Source organism: Mastomys coucha, unplaced genomic scaffold (assembly GCF_008632895.1).
Source record: "Mastomys coucha isolate ucsf_1 unplaced genomic scaffold, UCSF_Mcou_1 pScaffold12, whole genome shotgun sequence".
NCBI lineage: Eukaryota > Metazoa > Chordata > Mammalia > Rodentia > Muridae > Mastomys > Mastomys coucha.
This window is the reverse complement of record NW_022196894.1, coordinates 93,056,511-93,080,049: the sequence shown is the minus strand read 5'-3', so window position 1 is coordinate 93,080,049 and position 23,539 is coordinate 93,056,511. Positions and strand designations below refer to the sequence as shown.

The window sequence follows — 23,539 nt, the reverse complement described above, 5'->3', positions numbered from 1 at the left end:
CTCCCCCAACAAGGCCACACCTCCCCCAACAAAGCCACACTTCCTCCAACAAGGCCACACCTCCACCAACAAAGCCACACCTCCTCCAACAAGGCCACACCTCCCCCAACAAAGCCACACCTCCTAGTAGTGCTGCTCCCTATGGGCCAATAGGTGCCATTTTCATTTAAACCACCACAGTATGATGATTTGATGAGATCAGGTATGTTCACAGTGATATAGCTATAGACAAATAATACTAATATTTGAGTTTTTTACATTTTATTTGTTTCCTGTATGCATGTGTGCGTGTGTGTTCATGTGTGCATGTATGTGTGTGTGTTATGTGCAAGTGTGTGTGAACACCATAGTGCATATGGAAATCAGAGGACAACTTCCAGTGGGTGGGGCTGTAGTGGTTCCTGTTTCAGACTCAGGAACACCTGCTTATGCCTTGGATATTAGCTATTTGGCAGCTCCTCACCCATCCACACACACCTTTCCCTGAATTCTCAAGGATCACACCAAATTAAACAGTGAGGGAGGAAATGTACGGCAGGAGCCATTCCTTGTAGAAGTCATTAAGGTAGCTTTGCAGGCCTAGACTGGCTTCACCCGCATTGCGCATGAGACCCCCTTCACTTGTGACACAGACAGGGGCACCACTCTGCTGCTGGTTGAATCCTCATCCAAGGGCCATTGTTCTCCGTAGTCCGAATCCCAGAGAAGTAAACAGCCTGCCTTCCTAACACAGTTGACAGTTTCGCATGATGGAATCTAAATTCCACCCACAGTCACTGTTCCGTAGAGTGAGACCAAACACATGAGGGAGATGTAGGATTTTCTTGGATGTTAGTGTGTAAAGAATTTTGTTTTGGTTTGGTTTGGTTTTGTAGCTTGTTTTTAAATCCCTAGAAAACAGAACTACCTAAAAACCCAATCTCTGAGAATATTTTCCCTCTAAAGCACTCTGAGAATCTCAGCAGCTCTAATTAATAGCACTAAGCCTTTGCTGTTCTCAGACTGTATCATTAAAGGTAAAAGAGGTGTAGGATTTGTTCCAGTTCTAGGAAGTGGCAAGATCAAGCAGAATTCTCCATTGCTGTAAACTCACTGATGTGTAGCAAACATGCTTTCAAATCCAATTACATGACCCTGGCTGTGAAGTCGGTGTCTAAGGCAAAAACACACGTCAGAAGAGAAATAAAAACACCAGGAAATGATCTTATGCTTCCTCTGCGAGGTGGAGAGCCTGCACCTGTGTATCAATGACAGGCAGTCTGGTATCTAAAGTCCAGCAGGAAGGCGTACAACCGCATCTCTGCCTCTGTCCTGGGTCCTGAACCGCTGCAAACTGGTGACCACAATTCCTAGAGGCTGCAAAGCCCTTCACCTCCAGCCATTTATATAACGTTTTCTCTGGCTTGTACACAGAGGTCCAGAGACTGAAACTACTTTTCTTCTTCCGTTTCCTTCAAGTAAACATGCTCTAAAATCATTTCAATTTCAGAAATTTACTTCCCATATTGAATCAGACAATGCCCATGACTCAAATGCCCTGTAGCCTCTTAACTCTGAGAAACAGCAGTCCCAGAAAGAAGCAGGAATTGGGGCTGGAGAAATGCTCAGTGGTTAAGAGCACAGGCTGCTCTTTCAGAGAGCCCAACTTTGATCCTCAGTGCCTACATGTCATCTCATAACCGGCTGTAAGTTGAGCTCCAGGATCTAACAACCTCTTCTGGGCACAGCATGCACATGGTGCACAGACAATATCTGCACACAAACACATTGCATATACATAAAACAAAAATCTTAAGCTAAGTTTTAAAAAATCAGGGGTACCACACTCCTCATGTTCTTTCTAACAAAGCAAAGCTGTATTGTTGCATAACAACGAACCTGTTTCAAAACTAGCCTATCACGAGCAAAGAAAGATCTAGTTGCTTCTGTCATTGTGTGAACCCAACATGCCCAAACCTTCAGAATCCTCCACATTGTTCTACTAGAATTCATTGTTTTCTGATTACCAAGTTAATATATATGACAGTTTTTCAATTTGTTGAGCAACCAAACAGCTCCTATTGTCAGATTTATGTATTGGCTTGTGTAGTGAAGAACAACACCTGCAGAATGCCCCTCTCCTCTCCAAACAGTAGGACCAGCTACAGATGTAAACAATAGGGCTGTGAAATCACATGATGAAATCCAGCTGGAAACCACAGTCCACACCGAAAGCCCACATAAATGAGATAATTTGTGCTAATTCTAATTGCCTCTGGCCTTGGTGGAATTGGATTTGCTGAGGGTGCAGTCATTCCAGGCCTGTTGCTCCATCACATCTCTTAAACTCACCCAAACCTCACTTTTGACACATTGTTCATCTGTCTGCTATCATACAATAGGAATACTCTGGAGACGCCAGAGTGCATGCTGATAATCCCAGCATTCTGGACGAGAAGGCAGGTGGACCCAAGATCAAGGTCATCCTTGACTACATATGGAGTTGAGGCCAACTGAGCTATATGAGACCCTGTCTCGAAAGTGAAATGCTCTTAGACAGTAAGGTGGTAGGCAGAATTATAGGATGCCCCAGTATTGATGACACTGAATTTATTATTAAATTCAATATCAAATAACACTTCTATTTGTTCTCAGGCCAAGCATTACTCTAGACACTGCTGTGAAGGGATTTTTCAGGCATGATTTGTGTTTCAAAGTAACACATGAAATAGATAAATGAAATGACCATGAAATAAATAAATGACCTGAGTGGACCTTGCCTAACCACATAAGCTTGCTACATGAGGAGAGTCCTCGCTGGTTCAGAAGGAGAAGTTAGAGAAATGAACCATGGAGTAGGTTCACAGATGGGGAGTCCATACAATGATGGATACAGATGGGATTTCGGGGAACACCCTCCATTGTAGGACCACAGGGAACTGAGTTATACAAAGGCAGACAGTTGAATTCTAGCAACAATGAAAATAAACTTAGAGGTGAATTCTCCCCCAGAAGTACAGACAAGAACCTACTGTCTGGCATCTGATCTCAGTGTGCATCAGCATAGTAGAGAACTCAAGTATGAATTGTTAGACTTCTGATTCTTCAGCTATGCACTAAACAAATGGGTATTTTTAAAAAGCTATTGTGTTGTTATTTTGTTATAAGTAAGTATTAATACAAGATACTATTATCCCAGATGACATGGAGTATTTGACTCCAAATGATACTCCTATTACCACCTCCAAAGTTCAGGAAAAACCAGAAAAGAGATGCCACTGGATGTGTGCATGTATCAGATCCCTTAAAGCCAGAATTCCAGGTGGCTGTGAGCTGCCTGTTGTGGGCACAGCATCCTTCTATCATGGTATTTGATTCTGAAATCAAGCTTGCTAACCAACCATAGTTAGCAAGAAGTTTCCCCCAGTCTTACCAAGGGGGAAAGGGTGAGACTCATTGAAATCTCAAAGGTCTTGGGACTGAGTCCGTACACTGCTTGAGCTCCTTGAAAACATAGTTGTCAGTTCTGGGTCAAATGGCAAATTTGTTATGGACAGATGTCATTTACTGGGATACTGTACATCAAACTCTGATTACAGGACATGTTCCTAGGTAACCTCAGACCATCCCAGACAACTCTCCATTCTCACTTGTGGTTCTTAAGATTATCTAGAATATAGCACACTGAAATGAGGAAGGAGCTAGCTGAAAGAACCTACAAGCAGGACATCACTCACTGCTTCACCTAGAAAGTTTGTCTTTATAGTGTCTCACACCTAGGACAAAATGTTCAGTCTCTCAGGTCCAGTGCACATAGACCACATGGAAATGAGATTACCTCTATGCTGGGCAGCTATTCTTGACCTAGGTGTTCAGCTCACTCTAACTCCTAAACACCTACATATCCATTTCGTCACTTATTGTGTGGAGATCGTCCTAGTTCCATGAACACACATATATAGATGTGAATAGCACACACAATAGTCACAGTGACACTGGGAGTCAGTAATGCTGACACACATGTACACACACACACACACACACACACACGCACACACTTATAGTAGACATAACATGCCAGAACTCCCTCCAAAGCAGGACTTGTTGACCTAGATCCTAGGGACCATTTCAATTAGTATTCTGTCAGATGCAGAAAGACCACCTGGACCAAACTCCTGTATCTGCCTCACTGACCCACCAGTAACTCAACTGGTGGAGACCATTTTAGTCCAATGCAGGGCAACTCAGGAGCTCTTGAGTTCTATACGTTGTCAGCCAAGGTAAAGGCCCAGTATCCCCTCTTTTGCCCTCTTCTCCATAGATAGATTAGATAGATAGATAGATAGATAGATATCCCTCAGGAATATCTCTAATGAAGACTCGGTGTGCTAGCTTCATGTCTGAGTCTCATACACGATGCAGGAAACTCCTACCCAGGCCTTCACTTGGCATGTCTTTGGGTAGCTGGGCTGCCTGCCTAAGTGTCTGAATCTTGTTGGCTTTACTGAAGGAAGCAAAGCAGGCAGGGAAGCACACTTCTGAAAAGACTTGGAAGCTTGGAGGTCCCAGGCAAACACCTCTACTGAGAGCAAACGAGGTCCTCTGTGGATGCTGCTTCTTGCACAGTGATGACTCAGAGCGAGGTGAAGGCCCAGAGAGGAGATTTTGACATCATTCTCTCTAACTCAGCCTTGTTGTTACTGCTATCGGTTAAAAAGAATTGGATCATCTCATCAATGATTAACCATGGAAAGAACACTTAATTGGCTTATTTTAGTCCTTGAGTCTCCTTCCCTAGAAATGCTGTGTTCATTGGAACGACATCTCCAAAGAGGTGCTGGGAGACAAATAGGTTTCCTTATACAACTGTTCATCTAGCCCTCACCCCCGGTGGTCTTTTTGAAATGTATTTGAAGCTATTATAATTTTTTAATTGTACTTTAATGAATTCTTGGGGGAACAGCATGATTAAAAAGGATCTCTACCTACTGAAGAGTGAGCTAATAACACATCATTATGAGGAAGAGGCGATCAAAGGAATCTCTGGATTATACTCATTTACAAAGTCATGGAACTAAACTAAAAAAAGCACGTCAAAATACTTACAAATGATTCTAATTTAATATCAGCTAAGACTGTGAGTATTGTTCTGACACAAGGAAGCGGTGTAGAAAATCAAACTGTGCCAGAAGGAATAAGAAGTCATGACTGACTAACTGGGGTGAAGAACGTGCTAAAGGTGAGCCCTAAAGTAGTGTAGACAGATGATGTACATGGCTTAGCAGAAGACCCTTCCTCATTTACACCTGGGAGTGTCAGAGTGTGTCTTAAGAATGCATCTTCCAGTGCATAGACAGGTTGGGAAAAGAAGCTCAACTATTCCCCCAATGAACTTGATAGAATCATCCAGTCCTTTGGAAGCTGAACTGTAAAAAAAAAAACTTTCTAATATATTTTTAAATTTTTATTTTATGTGTTTGGTGTTTTGCCTGCACATATTGCACCATTTGATGCCCATTGCCTGAGAAAGTCAGAAGAGGGTATCATGTCCCCTGGAGCCAGAGTTATCGACACTGCCATGTGGGTACCAAGAATCAAACTCAGGTCTTCTGGAAGAGTATTCAGTACCCTTAACCACTGAGCAACCTCTCCAGCCCCTCGGATAAGTTAAAACTCTTTAATCATCACAATCAAACCTTAAAGCTTATCTATCACTTCTGACTATTAGGAGCTGGGCGTAGATTTTACTTGTGGGGAGTTTTGGGAGCAAAAGAACTGTGTTTCCATGGGAACCCAAGGTTTTAAGTCAGTAACAAGCCCGGACCAAGCAGCCAGAAAACCCCTGCACACTAGTTCAGGGCACGACTGGTCTACGTATGCACCAGGAAGACAGACTGAGCTGTAAATTGACCCAGTCAGTGGTGAGGAAAAGGATAGGCCAAAACAAATGGTGCCCCACAGAGATCATTCATTCCATTGATTTGACTGGCTAATAGGCCTCTATTAAAGTTTGATATATGGAGGATCAGACTTGTCTGTATAATTAATTAATCCTAAAAGCCAGGGCCAGTGAGCTTCAGTGCACAGCTCTACCCCTAGGAAGAAATCCTCCTTGACCCTTGCCTGGCCTGCACTTGACACTGTGGGACAGACATGTGGCATTACACACATAGCAGACAATGTGCTTCAGGAGTTCGAGAGATGGGCCCCTGAGAGCTCTGAGAGGCAGCATCCTGCAGCCCCTGAGCACAGTTGACCTGGCTTCCCAGTGTTGATGGTGATTCGTCAATTATATGTAAGCAGATCACTGTCTGAGCTCCAGGGAATAGGTAAATTCAGATGGCCTCACAGAACCCCATGCCAGTTAATGCAATCTGTCCCATTCAAAGCACAGTTGTGCATTATCCTTGAAGCTCAGTAGACCACACACAACCCTAGCTGCAGTTTCATGCTGGGGGCTTTCTTGGGGGCTAGTGGAGATAGAACATGTCTCCACTTTCTAATTCCACCTAGTGCCCTGTAAGAAAGACACTTTGGAAATTCTGGTGGAAATATATACTAGCTATGCCCATGGCAGCTTTTCGGATTAAATAAAGCACTCTTTACACAGAAGTGCTGAGAACTGATCTAATGTTCCAGGGCTAACACCCCTACGCCCCTGGGCATTGTTCGGCCAGGGCCTCCCTTTGTCTTCATTTCAGACACAATTGCTAAGCCCAACAGACCTTATGTAGCATAAGATCACATGTTGTGCATAGTAATGCTTCTGAATGCCACACAAAAGCTGAGGCTTGAGCAACTGAGATTACAACCCCTCAGGGAAAACCATCAACAAATACAAACTCATAGCCTGTGTGGGTAAGGAGAACCCAGCTGTTGATGCAAACTGAGGTAAACACCTTTCTATAGCAAAACTGTCTCAGAAAGCAGACAGTCTTCCTGAGAGGCTAGATTCCTGTGCCATTAAAAGGTACAAATGGGGACTGAAGAGACAACTTAACGCTTACGGGCCTGCACTGCTCTTACAGAGGACCCAGATTCTCCTCCCAGCACCATATTAGCCAGTTTGCAATTCCTTGTAAATCAAGATTTGGGTAATCATCTATACTCTGTGGGTAAATGCACGCACATGTGCACACACACACACACACACACACACACACACACACGTGCATGAACATGCATGCATACCTTTTAAATGTATTTTTAGAGCATGAATTTAAAATAAAATATCATTCACTGCTAAGAGCAGATCTTGATGAATCCCTTCATCAAGAAAGGGTTGCCTTCTTGAGTTGGATGTTTTGTGGAGCGAGAAGCCATTTTACTTGGGCTGTTCAGTAAACAGAATAGCCTGTTGTTAATTGAGTCATTGTAGAATTATCAGCCAATGGTGTCAATTACTTTTACAGTCTCCTTGCAAAACTATTTCTCCTTGGGTTAAAAATGCATGAACAGGTCTGTACTTGGGTGGAAGCTAGATGTGAGAAGGCTTTGCAAATGAGCTACTGCTTGCAAAATGACCATAAAAGAGTCAGGTTGTGACGGGGATTACTGTGGGATGCTCCCTGAAAGAACCATACAAAGCAGGTTAAATCCAAAGTTCGTGGCTGTCTGAGGGGATGTGTGTTTACAGGCAATTGAGATTATACTCAGAAAGCTCACCTGCTCAGAAAAGCTTAACCAAAGTAGGGGTGGGGGCAGCAGCTGGCACTAGGTCCCTGGAGTGGTGGAAAGGACAGACGAAGCACAACACAGACCTGGTCTTAGATCTGTGAGAGCAAAGCCTTAGGCTGCAGCCCCCCACCCTCCCCCACGCCCTCATACCCATCTCGCTGGCTAAGGCCCCTCTGGTCTGGGCTGGCCAAGTGTGATCTCCAGAGGGATTTCAGTCCAATGGATGGCAGTGAAGAAACCCCAGTCTTCGTCAAAGCTAAAAGAGAAGCTATAACAAGCAGGCATAAACTGATGCTCAAGTTTAGGACTTATTAAGTGACATGATGGAGAGTCCCTTTGCATCTAAGACCCAAAGACTCCTCACGCCCCAGCACTAGAAACTCCTATTTCTCGGTTCACTTTGGAGAGATGTGGCGCCCCCGTGTTTCAGAGCCTCGGTCCACTGCAGGTTACAAAGAACAAGAGACTGGGTGAAGGGTGGGAGGCTAGGGTCCGCTCCATCTCTTCTGCCCCGCCTCCGCCTCGCCACGATGCTGATCACTGTGTCGCCTTGGTTCTCCAGTGCGCGGCGCTGCTCCCGCTTTTATCCAGAGACGCGTCGCTTCGTGCGCTGACAGCGCGGCTCAGCCCGTGGGGCTAGAACCGAGTAGCATTCGTTGAATCTGCGGCTTTCATGACGTCTCCCTCAGAGGTCTATCACTTTGCTCCTAAACGAGGATTTATTCCCTCTGCCACTCAAGGCTTTCCCCCAGTTTCCTCGCAGCTGGGCTCCCTCCTCCGTGCCTGCCCACACGAGCACTCCTCTGCCCCGCGGTGGCCCCAGCGCCCAGCCCTCCAGCCAGAGGGAGCCAGTCATCAGACGGCAGCACCTGGCTGGAGAGGTTGGGCGGGCCGAGGGTGGGGATCCGCGGGAACCGGCGAGCCGGAGCTGGAGCAGGACCTGGACCAACCGCTAGCAGCAGAATGGAGTCTCCCGAAAGCCTGCCGGGGCTGATATGAAATTGGACCATCTGCTTCCAGTTGGTCTGTTTCCTTCTCTTCTTGTATTTTCTTCCCTCGCCATCCACTGTGGAGTGAATTATTGAACCTTGCTCCGTTCCAAGAAAGGCGATCAGGATGGAGTGAACCTACCCTGTCCACCACAAGGTAAGCAGTGCGTTTGAGTTGCTGAAGGCGAGGAGCTGGCATGGATCCCAGCCAGATGTTCCGTGTCCTAGGATCCACGAGCCTTCGGGTCCTGGCTCCCAGGTCCCCAGCCCCACTGTGGCTGCTTGCATTTCCTAGTCAGCGGAGGAGACATGATGCTGAAGTCCACCAGAGGCAGGAAAAGCTGCCTTTGGTTACATAACCAAAAGGAAATGTGTCTCATAGGGTTTTCATTAGCAGCTTAAAAACTCGCCTGGGTGGGTGGCGAGAGGAGGGGTCTGCCTGCCCTGGGCGCGAGAGAATGGGTCAGTTACTGTGGACCTCGCTCCAGCACCTCTAGTGAAGCTCAAACACACAGATGATCCCGCAGGCAGAGGCGGCTGGCGGGGTAGGCAGGGAGAGTTAGGAAAAGCCCATTGTCTTGTGGAAAGCGGTAGCCTTGTTCTGTTTGGGCATAACGAGGAGAGGATGCGAAGGAGGAAAAGTGAGCAGGAGTACAAAATGAGTCGTGAGACAGGGGAGGACTTCACATCCGTAAACCCGAGATGAGACAGGGGAGGACTTCACATTCGTAAACCCGAGATGAGACAGGGGAGGACTTCACATCGTCTTCATAAGTAAACCCGAGATGTGCAGTGCTGATGGATGACACGGACTAAGATGTCCCCACAAGTAAACTAACTGAAAGCAGGGAACAGCAGGGTCACACGAAGTGTTCATGGCATTTCGGGGCTAGGTGAGTCTGCTGACTTCGCTTCTCTCCTAGGTGTGTGTTCATTTGCATCAAGACCTTAATCTTGGGTTAGTTTTAACTGAAATGGTATTCTTATTCCCTAAGCCCAGGAGCCCTGGGTGGATCCACAGGTATACATACAGGGTTCCACATGGAGAGGATATAAGGGGAACCAGACCTTCAGAGGAAAGGTCACAGGGGCGATCTAAGCTTAGTGGAAAGGAAATAACAGAATTCTCCGAACAATCCCATCTCTACCTCCACTTCCCTCAAAAGGGGGGATTGAGAGGGATAGAACCCTCCAGTGTCTGGGAGCTGGGAATTCATTATAGCTTCAGTGTGCTCCCAACTGCGTTTTCTAAAGTCTCCGGGTCCTGGGGAGCTCTCAGATACCAAGCTCTATGCAAGTATTAATGCCCTGGGGAGCTTTCTTTTGCTGAAAAAAAAATGGAGAAGGACAATGTCCGAGAAAGTGGGCTTGCTACAATCAGGGCTGAGCTAACTAGTCTTCACCCATTTTGCCTGGAGAAGGAAGGCGCTGAGTCTCCATGGCGACCCAGGTGGGAGGAGACACAGCAGCTCCAGTGACAGGAAAAACCGTTGGACAAAACTTTCTTGGCTCCAGGCAAAGATATGCGCACCGTGTGCCCTATGGGTATCCTAGGGTCCAGTTCCCTAAGAGTGATCCACAAAAAGACACTTAGACCCGGCCAGGCTCTCCTCCAACATGGCAGAGATTCTCTTGTCCATAGATGCCTTTCTGAGCAGGTTCCGGTTTCAGCACCAAGGCCAGAGCAAGCTGAAGCAGGTTCACCTTCCTGGTAGGATGGCTGCCCCTAGCAAGCTCTAGATTTTCTGGTCTTGGGAAGGCGACCTCTTTCTATAAAATTCCCTGCTCGTGCTGAGAATGGGTGTCAGGTTATCCATGGGATTATGTTACACGCAGGAGCTAGCAAATCAACCATTTCATGCATGATGGTGCATCAAAGTAACTGCTCAAAATAAACATTGCAAAGGACCAAAGCTGACCTGAGAACATAGAAAAGATCCCTCCTCAGGGAAAGGAAACATGCACGAATACACGCGTGCCCGTGAACACACACACACACACACACACATACACACACACACACACACACACACACACACACACACACACACAGTGCACGCACATTCAACCAGATCCCAAAGAAAATAGTTGAATTTGAACCTAGTGTCTGACTCAAAGAAAATTTCCATGGGCTCCTGCCTCTCTCACACCCTTTCATAACTTTCTTTTGGATGTAGATTTTGGGAAGGTGCCACGATAGTATCCTGACCAATAAGAGACCAGCCAACCAACTCCTGCCTAGGATCCTAAGATCCAAGAGGGTAGAGAAGCAGTTTGCCCTTCATCCAGACTTGGCTGGATCTTCAGCATCATGAGAAGCAAGAGTTAGGGAGGTAGAAGCCGATAGTGAGCTCCTCTAGTCAGCTTATGAGCAAGGTAACTGGCTTCCATAATTACAGACACAGTAAGGTGTAAGGAATCACCCCTATTAATATAAACAGAGGAGAACCTGTGCAGGGGGAGCATCTTAGTATTCAAGTTCATCTGGACGTTGATTCAGGTGAGTACAAGGATCCGCTCCACTCATCTTGCTAGATGTTGGTCTGCTTTGCTTTCTTTCCTTCAGAGGCTGTGGCCCCCACTGGTCATGGCTTATGAAAAATAGTGCAGGCTACCTCATGTCAAGCAAAACGCCTTGAGCAGTGGCATCCAGATGCAGTGGGTGCAAGTTTAAATTAGTACCGAGTCACCAAGGTTTAGGGAGTAGAAATGTCAGCAGCATTTCTAAGGAAACCCTCTCTTGAGGACACATCTTCAATTGGCACTGACTTGCTATTCATAAAGGCAAACACAATGTAACTTGGTATAAAACTTGGCTTTCCAACACCGTGGACATGTTGATGTTTCCTAAAGGACATGCATGCAGAGTCTCTGGGATGTGCTTAAATAGATATATATGTAGCTGTTAGATTCTTAACTCACCTCTAGTTGGTGAAGGCAGAGCCATGTGTTCTGAACATGGGGAATGGGATGGGGAATTAGACTGGCTTTTGAATTTTGGATCCTGATGGCTGTTGACAAGTTTGTCCATGTTTTAATTTATACAGTTTGCTATCTGAAATAGAAGTGATGTGTAGAATATTTTGGGACTTAGACAAGCTGTACTCTGGCTTTGATCCATCTGCTGTTACCAACAGAAGGGAAGTGTAGTTTCGAAGCACGCAGCAGCAGAGGCTGTTGGATAGAGAAAGTAGCCTGTCTGTGCATTCTAAAGTTCAGATTCTCTCACTAACTTTAAAAGGGAAGGAAGGCTATATAGAAAACAAGAGGAAGAAACTGCTCTCTCTTCGTTCTAGTGAATTCTGTGTGACAATCAATGGATTTCTTAGCCTCTAGTCATGGTGGATTCCATGCTTATAGATTCGGCCCTAATTTTTCAAACTATGACTTGTTTCCTTTCTGGTGGTGTATTACTGAACAAAGTGCCATTGTGTCTTTCTGGATTCAATGGCACACTCCAGATTAAGCGGTTAACCCATTGCATGTAAGATGAGTTTAGGAGAGCAACTCCACAAGATCCATCCCTGCATGCAGTTCTGAGTCTCAGTTTTCAAAAATTACATGGATGCCTTACTTTAATATCTATGAAACATCAGCAAGCAGCACATTTGTGCCTATGATCCAGGTCTTTACTGTGTCTGTAGGACTCACATGGATGCTTTCCTCTGAGCTAAGCACACGCTTTTGTTCTCTCCCTCTCTCCCTCTTGCAAAAACCCTTTCTACTTCGCAGATTGTTTATAAATGGAAAAGCAGCTTTAGAATAAACAGCAGGAAGGCCCATTGGCTATTAAAACATGTAAATAAACCCTAATCAAACCTTAGCACCATCCCCCAATGTTTGCAAATAGAAAGTGAATCTACCTTCCAGGGTTCAGTGCTGATGGGAATCGGCATAAAGTGAAGCTCTGCCTGAAACAGATTAGAACAAAACCTCACCCTTGCTCAAATAAATCAGAAGTAACATGTGGGCTGGAAAGGAGAGCAGGCCAAAGAAGAGGCGAGGAAGAGGAGGGAAGGGGAACAGAGAGAGGCGGGTTTGCTTTTCTCCAAAGCGATCATTCTTTCCAAATCACATTTGTGATAGTTTGTAGGAGAACTTTACGCCTGATGGAATTGGATGTCTAAATGGAGTTAATTCAGATTCAAAAGTTAATGAGATGGTATCTGTGATCTCCTCACTTTGTAATAATTGTCACGTAAGTGCCAAAAGAGAATTAATTTGTCCTAGAGTTTTACCAAACTATGAAATTTGCTCTTAACAGGGAAGTGGGAATTGGTTGTTACACTGAGAACATATCAAAATGCTTCCAAAGCATTAGGAGCTTCATGTAGCTGTATTTTCCATTAGTGGTAGCTGAAGTATTTGGGAATCTAGTAAAACAGCACACAGCCATTTGGGATAAAATATATTTTGAATAATGACAAATAGTTGCCTCTAGAAATAGCTAGGGTCCATTACAGAAGGGGTCAAGGTGACCACAGTCAACATGCTGATGGGATGCAAGGCTCATCCTTACACTGCCTAAAATATACATCTGTTTGATATCATTCAATATCATTAATTAATTAATGGCAACATTAGCGGCCTCTGATATCTTTAAATGTATCCTAATGTATATCCTCCATCCAGACATACCTCAAACTAATTATATGCATTTGCTTATTAATATGTAGTTACTTAAACCTTCAGAGAATTATTTTACTCAGTGATCAGTGTTCAAATAGACATTTGAATTGGTACGCTGTTAAAAATTCAAGAAGACTATCTATCAACTTTCCTAATTGCAATACAGAAAGTTAGTGCTGAATTTTATCCAAATGTGATTTGATTCACCTCTATGCAAATGCATCCAGATTGAGCTGAAATCCTTAACCTTTTCCTCTCATGTATGTATCTCTCCACTACTCAGCTTTGATCCAGAACCATGAACTATGAAATGATACTTTTACTGAATAAATTTTAGCTAAGTCTCCCCACCCTCCTCACCACCCTCCACGGGATCCAATCCTTAGCCACAGAGACATCATTTCCAGTGTCAAATCTTAACAAAAGAACCAGCAGGGACATATGTGAGTGAAAAGATTCCCATCCAGCACTTGCTGCGTGAGACAACCTAAGAGCAGTAAGGCACTGTGCGAGAAACACATTTGCAGGTTTGGGTTAAATCTTGGTTCTATTCTCTTTAAACTTACAGGCATCTACTTTTTCCCTGTGCAGCATGAGAACTGGTTTGTTTGTTTGTTTGTATTGCTTTTGTGTCACTCAGCAGGAATTCCTATATGTGTATTGCAGCTTGCATGACAGGTTATTTGTCCCATGCTTAATTTAAGAGCCCTGGCTCTGGAGTCTCATAAATGTATTTAGATAGAGGTATAAGTGTATCAGTCCCTTCTCTCTGGGTTCAGTGGAGTCATGGCAGCTATAAAACAAAGGCTTGTTGCCCTCTTGAGCCTCCCTTGCTGGCTAGCAGAGGCTCTGCCCCCATGTCTTCTTCATTCAAAGATCCAAGCTGAAGGACCAGTTTGGTCTGGAGCACTCTGTTCCCAGGCAAGGGAAAGAAGAATGTCAGCTAAGCCACACAGTTGCCAGTGGTCGATGTGATGGAAATGTGGCTTTCTTCTACAGTGAGATAATGCAAGTCTATGATGATATCATGGACTTCATTTTCTTCCAGGCAGCAAGTCTGGTAGCAGCACAATGCTCGGGAAGCAGAGGCAAGGCCAGCCTGGTCTCTCTAAAGAGCTTCAGGATGTCAGGGCTACGTGTTGAGGCCTAGTCTAAAATAAGACTTAAAGAGAAAACAGCAGAGCGGGTGGATAACTAGAGTCGATGAAATAGTCTACTACTTACAGCATCTTTGTGCTTTAGCTTTTCAGTCTATTCAATGAAAATAACGAAACCAGCATCTCCACAGGATGTCAGGGGACCAACCTACAGTACACTCAGGGATATCAGGGGGACCAGCCTACAGTACACACACAGGGATGTCAGCAGGACCAGCCTACAGTACACACACAGGGATATCAGCAGGACCAGCCTACAGTCACACGCAGTGATGTCAGTGGGACCGGCCTATAGTGCATAGCTATGACTAACACCCAGCATGAAGGAAGCATATTATAAGTAACAGTCACTGGTGGGTCTTTGTCCTCAATGAGGCTGAATGTTGTAGTCACTGTCTTAGCCAAAGGCTTTCTAGGCTTTCGGCTACTCTGGTCTGGATACTAACATTTGTCCTGGGCCTTTTGGGACAGTATGCATCCATACAAGTTTTGCTTGAGTGTGTTGTTCTGTTTTACTTATCATATGATTATTGTTAATTTCCCAATAATGTTTAAAGAAAATGTTATCGTTGGTGTGTGTGTAAACGACAAAGCATGTACAACATTTTATTCTGTGACCTGAGGAACTTACCAAGTATCTCATATTAGATCCCCCATGGAGAAGAGGGAGCACTATCATTGGATAACTGCTACAACAGAAAATCCCCAAGTGAAGCAATTTAACAAAATAGAAGGTTTTTCTCACTCCTGTAATTGGACTTTGCTGATGCTACCCGGGGACCAAGACAGATGAACACTATTACTTTAAACCACGAATTCCATGTTCTTCCAAGTGTTAATGCCAGCTAGCAAACAAGAGAGAGGAAAGGCCATTGTCTCTTCTTGTCTTTTAAAGCCGCACGTAACTGCAGGAAGACCAAAAATTCAGAGCTTAACTCTGCCCAGGACAAACGTCTACAGACTGCCCATGGGAGATTTCAGCATATATACCATTATAAATGTGTGGCACCGAAAAGATATAGCTAGTATGAGTTAGGAATAAGAAAAGAGGGGTAGATGAGATAGCCCAACCACACAGAGGTTCTGGGGTAGGGGCTAGAAGCTTGTGGCACCCTTAAGCCATTCTTGGGTGATGTATTATTTAAAATAAACTAGTTGTGATCTCTTGACTTCTGGAGCGGGTGTAGATGATGCTTAACAAAAGAGGTGCAGATTCATATGATCTGACTGGTACTTGCTGAACTGCAAAGAGGCAGAAGGCCCACTCCACAGCCCTTGCTCAGGAGTGGCTTTCTAATCCTGACAATTACACCCACACTGTGTCTAAGCCTGCTGGAGAATTAGATGCTGTCTCCCAACACTGGGTGCTCACTGTTGACTAGCAATTTGTGTTCTGTTTGGTATCACATAGCTGTCTATAGGTTAGACACTCACTGTGAGCTTGGGTTGAGCCTGCCTAACAGTAGTCCACATTCTCCTGAAAACAAACCATTCACTTTAATAGACATATTTCAGAGACTCTGCCTGCCTGCCTCAGGGAGACCGGGTACCCTTGGGGACTGAGTTCTCCATCTTCCGCTAGAGGCAAGGGGTGGGGTTGGATTAGTGCTGAGGGAGAACCAGGGAGGGAGAAGTGACAGGACACATGGAGAAGGCTGAGAAGCAGAGCTGGAAGAATCAAGGTTGGTGACTGTGATGTTTCCATCTCTCTCACATAGCTTCTTTTTCCCAAACTCCTGTGTCAGAGTGACAGACAAAGGATGGGGAGAGGGTTTAGTGTGATGACCAGCATGCGTGACAGACAGCTTACGTGTACTTATCCTGCTCCGAAGGCAGAGAGAATAGTCCCCTAGAGCACGCTGGCTAACTAGACTAGACATACTGCTGAGCTCTGGGTTCAATTGAGAGACCCTAATACAGTGAATAAGATAAACAGTAATCAGAAGGATTCAACATTTCAACCTCTGGCACACATGCTTATGTGGACATGTGCACATGCACACATACTTGAACAATCATACAAACACACATACACATGCACCCACACACATACACATATATTCACACACTACACACGAAAGGGTAAAAAGCCGCAGTCCATCCATACAGGGTCCAGCCTGACATAGTAAATGCCACAGCTACATGCCTTCCATGGAGGACTTAATTGAGCTAAATAACTCTTCTCGACCATCCCAAAATAAATAATATCTCCTGGTGGGTGCATGTTTTATTTATTTGCATGTGTGTGTGAGTGGGGTGGCAGTGGAGCTGTGTATGAGGGTGGGATGTGCATCCAGAGGTGTGCGTGTCCTCGTAGGTTTCTGTCGTGGTGATAAAACGCTAACCAAAGGCAGTGCAGAAGCACTGAGAGGGCCTTCACCTTCCTCACTCCACCATGGAAGCAGAGACAGACAGACACAGGACAGCAGCACAGAGGGGAATGGCCTATTCAGAATAGTAACCATGGCATCAGTCCCCAAGGACAAAGGCTTCCTCAGCAAAACCCTTCATTAGGCCATACCCCTAGCTTCCCAGCACCGAGGGGGACTCTGCAGGACGAGCTCCAGTAAGGCATGGTGATCCCAGCACCGAGGGGGGACTCTGCAGGACGAGCTCCAGTAAGGCATGGTGATAGCAGGCAGTCATCCCTTCTCAAAAAGAATGCAGTATCCGTGGTAACAAGGAAGGGGACCCTTCAGCTTGTTTTCTTTTTCTTTTTTAAATTTATGTGTATGCACGTGTGAACGCAGGTTCCCATGGCGGTCAGGGTCAGCAGAGAGCATCGGATCCCCTGGAGCCTGAGTTACAGGCAGTTGTTAGCTTCTGAACACTGAACCCAGGACTTGTGGGCAGGCAGTGCATGCTCTTAGCCTCTGAACCATCTCTCCGGCAGCCTCTAGCTCTTTCCTGAAGTTCTCACGAGTGAATAAGACTCAAGGAAAGTCACTTGGTGTCTTAAAACTTTTGTCATCTCTCATGGAGTGGTCAGGCCCAGACCACTCCAGTGTAGGACCTAGACAGAGACGACCAGAGGAGGGAGGTACAGAAGGAACTTTTGTTAATTTAGACACACTGAAGGACTCTTTCATCGGAAAGTCTCTGCTTGGGGAGGTCCCAATGCTTATCAGCATTCATGGGTGGGACTGACCAGAAGCCAGTTTTTCTCAGGCTTTCCTGAACCACCACAGATGTGTCTCTGTGGGTAGAAAGAAGTGCCCATATGAGAGAAGTCACTTCTCAACACACCAGAGAGTCACTAGAGAGCTGGCTTCCAATGCAAAGTCCCCAGCTAACCCCAACACAATGATCTGAAGCTCCAGTACTGGGCCAGCCATCTGCAAACCCCTCTGGGGATCTCAATGTGCACTGAAGTTTGAGCTATTCTCTGAGCCTTTCCTACAATGTTCCAGAATGAGGGAGTCTGAGCCAGGCTGCCCCTCAGAGCCTCAATCCACAGTGAAGACTCCAAACATTGCTCACTGAAGAGCCAGCAAAGACATGAAGCTAAGGTTGGAACAGGGACCTGCCTTCCACAGCGGTGGGTGGGTCTCCCCCGAGCTCACTGCCTGGAGGAGAGGAAGGTTTCAGTCCAGCAGATCAAACTGACCTGATCCTTCCAAGCTGCAGAGAATGATGAAGCAAGACTCTTCTGCTTTTGCTATGTTAATCATGAATCTCTGGGAATAAATCCACCCAGGTTTTCTTTACTCTTGGAAAATTACTTTTTAAATTAAAGGCACTATCGGCAAGTAAGAAGAGTGTACCACATTAAGGAAAATGAATGGGGACCTTATCAGGGAGACACTCTTACAGGGAAGTAAGGAGAGATTATAATCATGGAACATGTATTTTAACTTAAAACATGTCCTAACATCTTCATATTTTCAGAGCTCATCCTTCAAAAGGCAACATAATATATCATCTTAGCTCCAGGTATTAGTGAATCAAGTCACTATGAATAAGTCAAGGGAAGGCCTTGTAATAGATCATTTGCCCAGCACCTACAAGAGCCTGAATTCATTTTCAGCTGTATGTGTGTGTATGCGTGTGAGTGTGTGTGTGTGCATGTGCATGTGTGTGTGCACGTGTGTGTGCATGAGTGTATGTGCATGTGTGTGTGCATGCGTGTGTGTGTGCATGTGAGTGTGTGTGTGTGTGTGCGTATGTGTAGAGAGAGAGAGAGGGCTATGATATATGCAATCAGGGCCACTGTCTACCACTCATGGAGAAACCCAGGCCACACATTCTCATCACACTCATGTGTGCAGGTCTTCGAGAAGTGACTTCTTTAATCGGGAGCAGCCCAGACAATACACAAAGGATTTTTATCTGACAGCCATGAGAGAGGCAGGCTTGAGAAGAGGTATTAGGTTTAGGAGACAGCTCAGAGATAGATGAAAAAGGAGAGACACCTAAGCATGCCCAGAGCAGTAAAGTAGCAACAGAAAAATGGTGCAGGTTCCATGCCATCAGCAGTGCTGAAAGCAGGTGATCACTCATGAGCTCAGGGAGCCAGCTGATGATGGAGCCTGTCCAAGGAAAGCTCCCACACTGTGCCCCATGAGCAAGAGGAACTACGCGTGGCCAGCGTCCAGGTGCAGAGTGTTGGTTCCAGGGATAAACAGCCCTGCTGGGAAGGAGGCTCCAGAGCTGCTGCATCATGGACTCAGAGCCATCACCACTGGCTGGCAGCTCTGGAAAGCAGGTCTTCAGGAACACGTCCTTCCTCATGCACTGTGGGGAGCATACATAGCCAGTTACAAAGAGCCACTAGTTAATCCTGATGACGGTGCGTTATAGAATGGCAGGACAGATGTATCTGTTACTCTTTGTTGCTGGGATAAAACACCATGACCAGAAGCAGCTTATAGGAGAAAGATTTCATTTGCGCTTCAGGTTTCAGGGGGAGAGTCTGCAGTGGTGAGGGAGGCATGAGAGCAGGGGACCAGACAAGGAAGCTGAGAGACCGCATGTTTAGCAAATAGGAATAAAAGGTTATAAATCCACAAAGCCCCAATGAATCACTTCCTCCAGGAGGCTCCACCTCCCCAGACAGCACCAAATGGGGAACCAAGTGTTCAAGCACCCAGACAGGGGAAGGTGGATACTTCTCATTCAAAAGACCCACAGAGGCTGGACTCAAAGGTTACAGCACCGTGCAAGGGGTGAGCATTGAGGAAAGGCATCCCAAGTCACTGTCATCTCAGAGAAATCGATGAGATAAATGGGTGTTTAGATCACTCCATCTGAGGCTGGGGGCAGAAAGGGAGCTGTACCTGTTAAGTCTCTTTTGCCTGAGGTGCTACAACTTTAACAGCACTACTAGAGGGGTCCAAATTGTGCTCTCTGGAAGACCAAAGCCTTCTACATTTCCATGTAGGCAAATTGTAGACACTTCAGCAAAGATCGCTGTGAAGTCAAAACACTTGGGTATTGTAGATGGAAGTCTGGGGCAGGGGCATGTGTGGGAAGGAGTGTGGTTCTTGTTATTTGGTGTAGCTCATGCCAGTGTAAACACTTGTTCCAATGAGGAGTGGGAATAACCTGGTGTGCCAAGTGGACCAGTGGATGATGTTTTCTTCTTTGAGGTGTGCAGAAGCTGGAAAATTCCAGGTCATCAGTTTCTGGTGGGCTGTGTTAGTATGGTCCTTCGGGGTTGATTTAGCTAACTTAGTTGGTAAAATGCTTGCCACACAAAGCTTGAGGACTGAATGATCCCAGGATGTACATAAAAGCCAGGTGTGACAATGAATGCTCAAAGTCCCAGCCCTGGGGAGATGAGTATGAGCAGATCCCAGGGTCTTACTGGCCAGCCAGTCTAATCTAATTGATGTCTCTCAGATGCCAGTGAGAGACATCTGAGGTTGACCTTTAGTCGCAACATCTATGTGTGTGTGTGTGTGTGTGTGTGTGTGTGTGTGTGTGTGTGTGTGTGTACATGTGTGTGTGTATGTGTATGTGTGTGTGTGTATGCCCAGGCATCTGTATGTACATAGACTGATGGAGACACACAAATTTTCAAAATCCAAGACTCTACGCTGTTGGCTGTAATCATACGCCCTTTGAGAGGTCTGAGAAACTGGAGGCTACAGTGTTATACATCCTACAGAAAGAGTTTTGACAGATCCAGGGCTCTGCTGGGTACATGATCTAATCTCTTTGGGTATCACATTTTCCAGCTACAAAATAGAGACGGAGGAGGAAAACTCATGTCCACGTTCTTTTTCATGTCCTCTGTTGCTAAGAGAATGTGAAATGTTACACATTACAGTTATTTTGTCATCTTAAAATCTATTTATTGGTGCCAGGTTACTTCATGAAGCTATATGTTACTTACAGAGACACTAATGAGACTTTCAAGGGGGAGCTAGGAAGCTTCAGGGTGGTTTTGTGGCCACAACACATCAGACATCTTGCATGACACATGAAAGACCTCGGATCTAGAGAGCTTCTTTCCTAACAACTGAATTTGATATCCTGGATTACAGTTCAGCATAATCGTAGGCTGGGAAGGTAACCCAAGGAATTTACATGGGCCAGAGCATGCCTTTCACCAGGTCCCAGCAACACTAGGGTCAGCATAGTGATTTCCAGTGAGCCTCATCCTGTGTGTGCTTGAGTTTGTGAGGTAGGAGGAACACCCCACAGTTGCACTTTTATCCAAAAGGTTCTTTTCAGATCCACCCTAGAATCTTCTACCCACAGAAATGGAAAGAGTGAATTTATGTGTGGCCTCACTTTTAGAAACTAACCCACTTTCTCTGAGCTTGCACTGAAAGTAGCTTCCCTCCCAGTCTTTACTCTTTCAGTGTTTGAGCAGCCCTCTAGAACAAGGACATTTCCCTACAAGGTTTATGGTGTCTATGCTCATACAGCTTGGCCAGCAAAGGTAGACTCTTGTCCATTGGTCTTTCTCTAGGTCTTTTTCATCTCTGTGCTGTGCTTCCTTGTGTCGCTATGACAAACACCATGACCAAAGCAGCTTAGTGGAAGAGCAGGTGTATGCGGCTCATTCTTCCAGTTCACACTCTGACAGATGGAATTTGGGACAAGAATGCAAGCAAACACTGAGGGGGAAGTTTGTGTAGTATATCACATAGCATTACCTCTGACCCAGGAGCTCACTCACAGCCAAAGAAGTACAGTAGCAACCTTGGGAGAGTGCTGCTTGCTGGTATTAAGGCTCACATTTAGCTAGCTGTCTGATGAAGTTCAAGGCTACCTTCTTAGGAAATGGTGCTACCCACTGTGGACTGAACCATCTTGCATAGGTTAATAACCAAGACAACACCCTCAGGTGGATTTGATCTAGGCAATGCCTCAGTTGAGAATCTCTTCTCAGATGAGTCTAATCTATGTTAAATTGACAGCCAAAGCTAACTAAGACAAGCCAGCTATATTCAATGTGGAAACATGGGCATTCAGAAACACTAAATTAAAAAAGGAAGGCAGGTAGGGAGGATGGGAGTGGGAAGGAAGGAAATAAGGAAAAGATGGGGAGGGAGAAGAGGAAGGAGAGTAGGAAAGAGGAAGGCATGAAGGCTGAAGAGAGGAGTGGGGAGGAAATGGTGTAAGCAGTCAATGTTTCATTGTTCTAGCTTAAACTGGATCATTTTATAGGCACGGCCTTCTTTTCTCACCAAACACATAGTTCTTGGTGCAGTTCATGACCCTAGTGGTAGCAGAACATGGCGGTCATAAAGGAGAATAGAAGTTGGCTTGGCAGGTGAGGGCTTGCCACAGGCGGCTCTTGCTGTGTAACAGACAAAGTACCCTTCAGCATCACCCACCTAGTCTCTCTTGGTCTCTGAAGACCAGAAGTGCAAACTTAGTAGGGCATTTATAAGATCATTACCCAAGGGTCTGCCAGGTTCCATTCATCTTGGGTCCTCTTGAAAACATATATTTTTCTCAAACTCAGATTCTTTGGGATGTATATAACTGAGGTTCCTCATCCTCTTATCTACCATCTAGGAGTGAGTTCTTCTCCTTAGCTCTCCTTAGGTGCCTCTTAGTCTTGCCATGTGTGCCCTCCCATTACAAACTCTGAATCCCATGCAAGCTTTGCTTGTCTCTTGCAAGGAGGACACCGCACTATTTTAAGCACTTAATTGAGTAGCTTCACCCTACTCGGGGCCATGATCTTTCCTTAAAGCCAATCAATTCAGATCCTCAGTGACATCTGCAAAAGATCTTCAGAGTTGTCTAGTTTAGTATCTGTGTAGCCCAGAGAATGTGTGTGTCCACCAGGCAGCACGAATCTTGGTGATCACTTTCAGATTCTTCCTACCACAAGAGTGTCTTCAAAAGGCTTCAAGGGGTACCAACCGATGATGGCTAGGCCCTTCCACCTTCTCAGACTGAATGTAGGGCTCCTAGGCCATAATTTATTGAAGAGTCTTTTCTGGGAAATAGTTCCCAACTCCAAATGAACCTTCATCCAGGTGCAAACCTTTTCCAGGTGCATACATGCTGACTTGGGCTGGTGAGGTGAGAAGGAATGAGCTAGAGAAACAGATCCTCACACATGGATAGTCCTGGCTGAGGAAGCTTGGCAGACCGCAGAGGGCCAGCAGAAGAGATATGAAAGGAAGGAGACATCTCTAAGGGCAGGAAAATCCAGATCGATAGGAAGGGAAAGAATAGGATAGACAAGAGAACCCAGCCACAGCCTGAGGTGCAGGGCACAGGGCTACTTCTAAGCCATGAATTTCACCATTGCTTTCATAGACACGAGGCACACCCATTTCCAGCAAGTTTGTTGACCAATGAGCAGGGTGGTCCAATGTCATGGTTTCAACACTCAGTCCCCGGCTAGTGGCATTCTCTTGGAAATTTGTGGAAACCTATGAATAGCAGGAAGGGACACAGGCAGGGCTTGAAGACTACGAACTGGATCAGCCCCAACAGGGTGCACTGAAGTGGAAACCACCACACAGACCCAGCCACTTCAGCTGCCATGTTTCTTAGCATTACAGACTGTATTCTTTGAACTGTAATCCAGAGTAAAGCCTGCCTCCCGCAAGCTGTTTTTGCCAGGGATCCTGTCACAGAAACGAAACCCAGTATGCCCCTAGCTTGAGCACAGTGCTCCTGAAGACTCGGGCT

The 23,539-nt window shown here is 45.6% G+C and overlaps 1 protein-coding gene across 2 annotated transcripts in view; it reads left to right on the top strand.

The window, feature by feature from the left end:
• Positions 1–8,096: 8,096 nt before the first annotated feature.
• The window catches only part of Kcnj6 (potassium inwardly rectifying channel subfamily J member 6), a 261,469-nt gene continuing 246,026 nt past the window's right edge, over positions 8,097–23,539 (top strand). Inside the window, exon 1 of one of the 2 annotated variants that reach the window (XM_031364496.1) lies at positions 8,097–8,802. The gene's annotated coding sequence lies outside the window, so the exon portion shown is untranslated. The remainder of the gene's footprint in view (positions 8,803–23,539) is intronic. The other variant, XM_031364497.1, reaches the window with a different exon arrangement.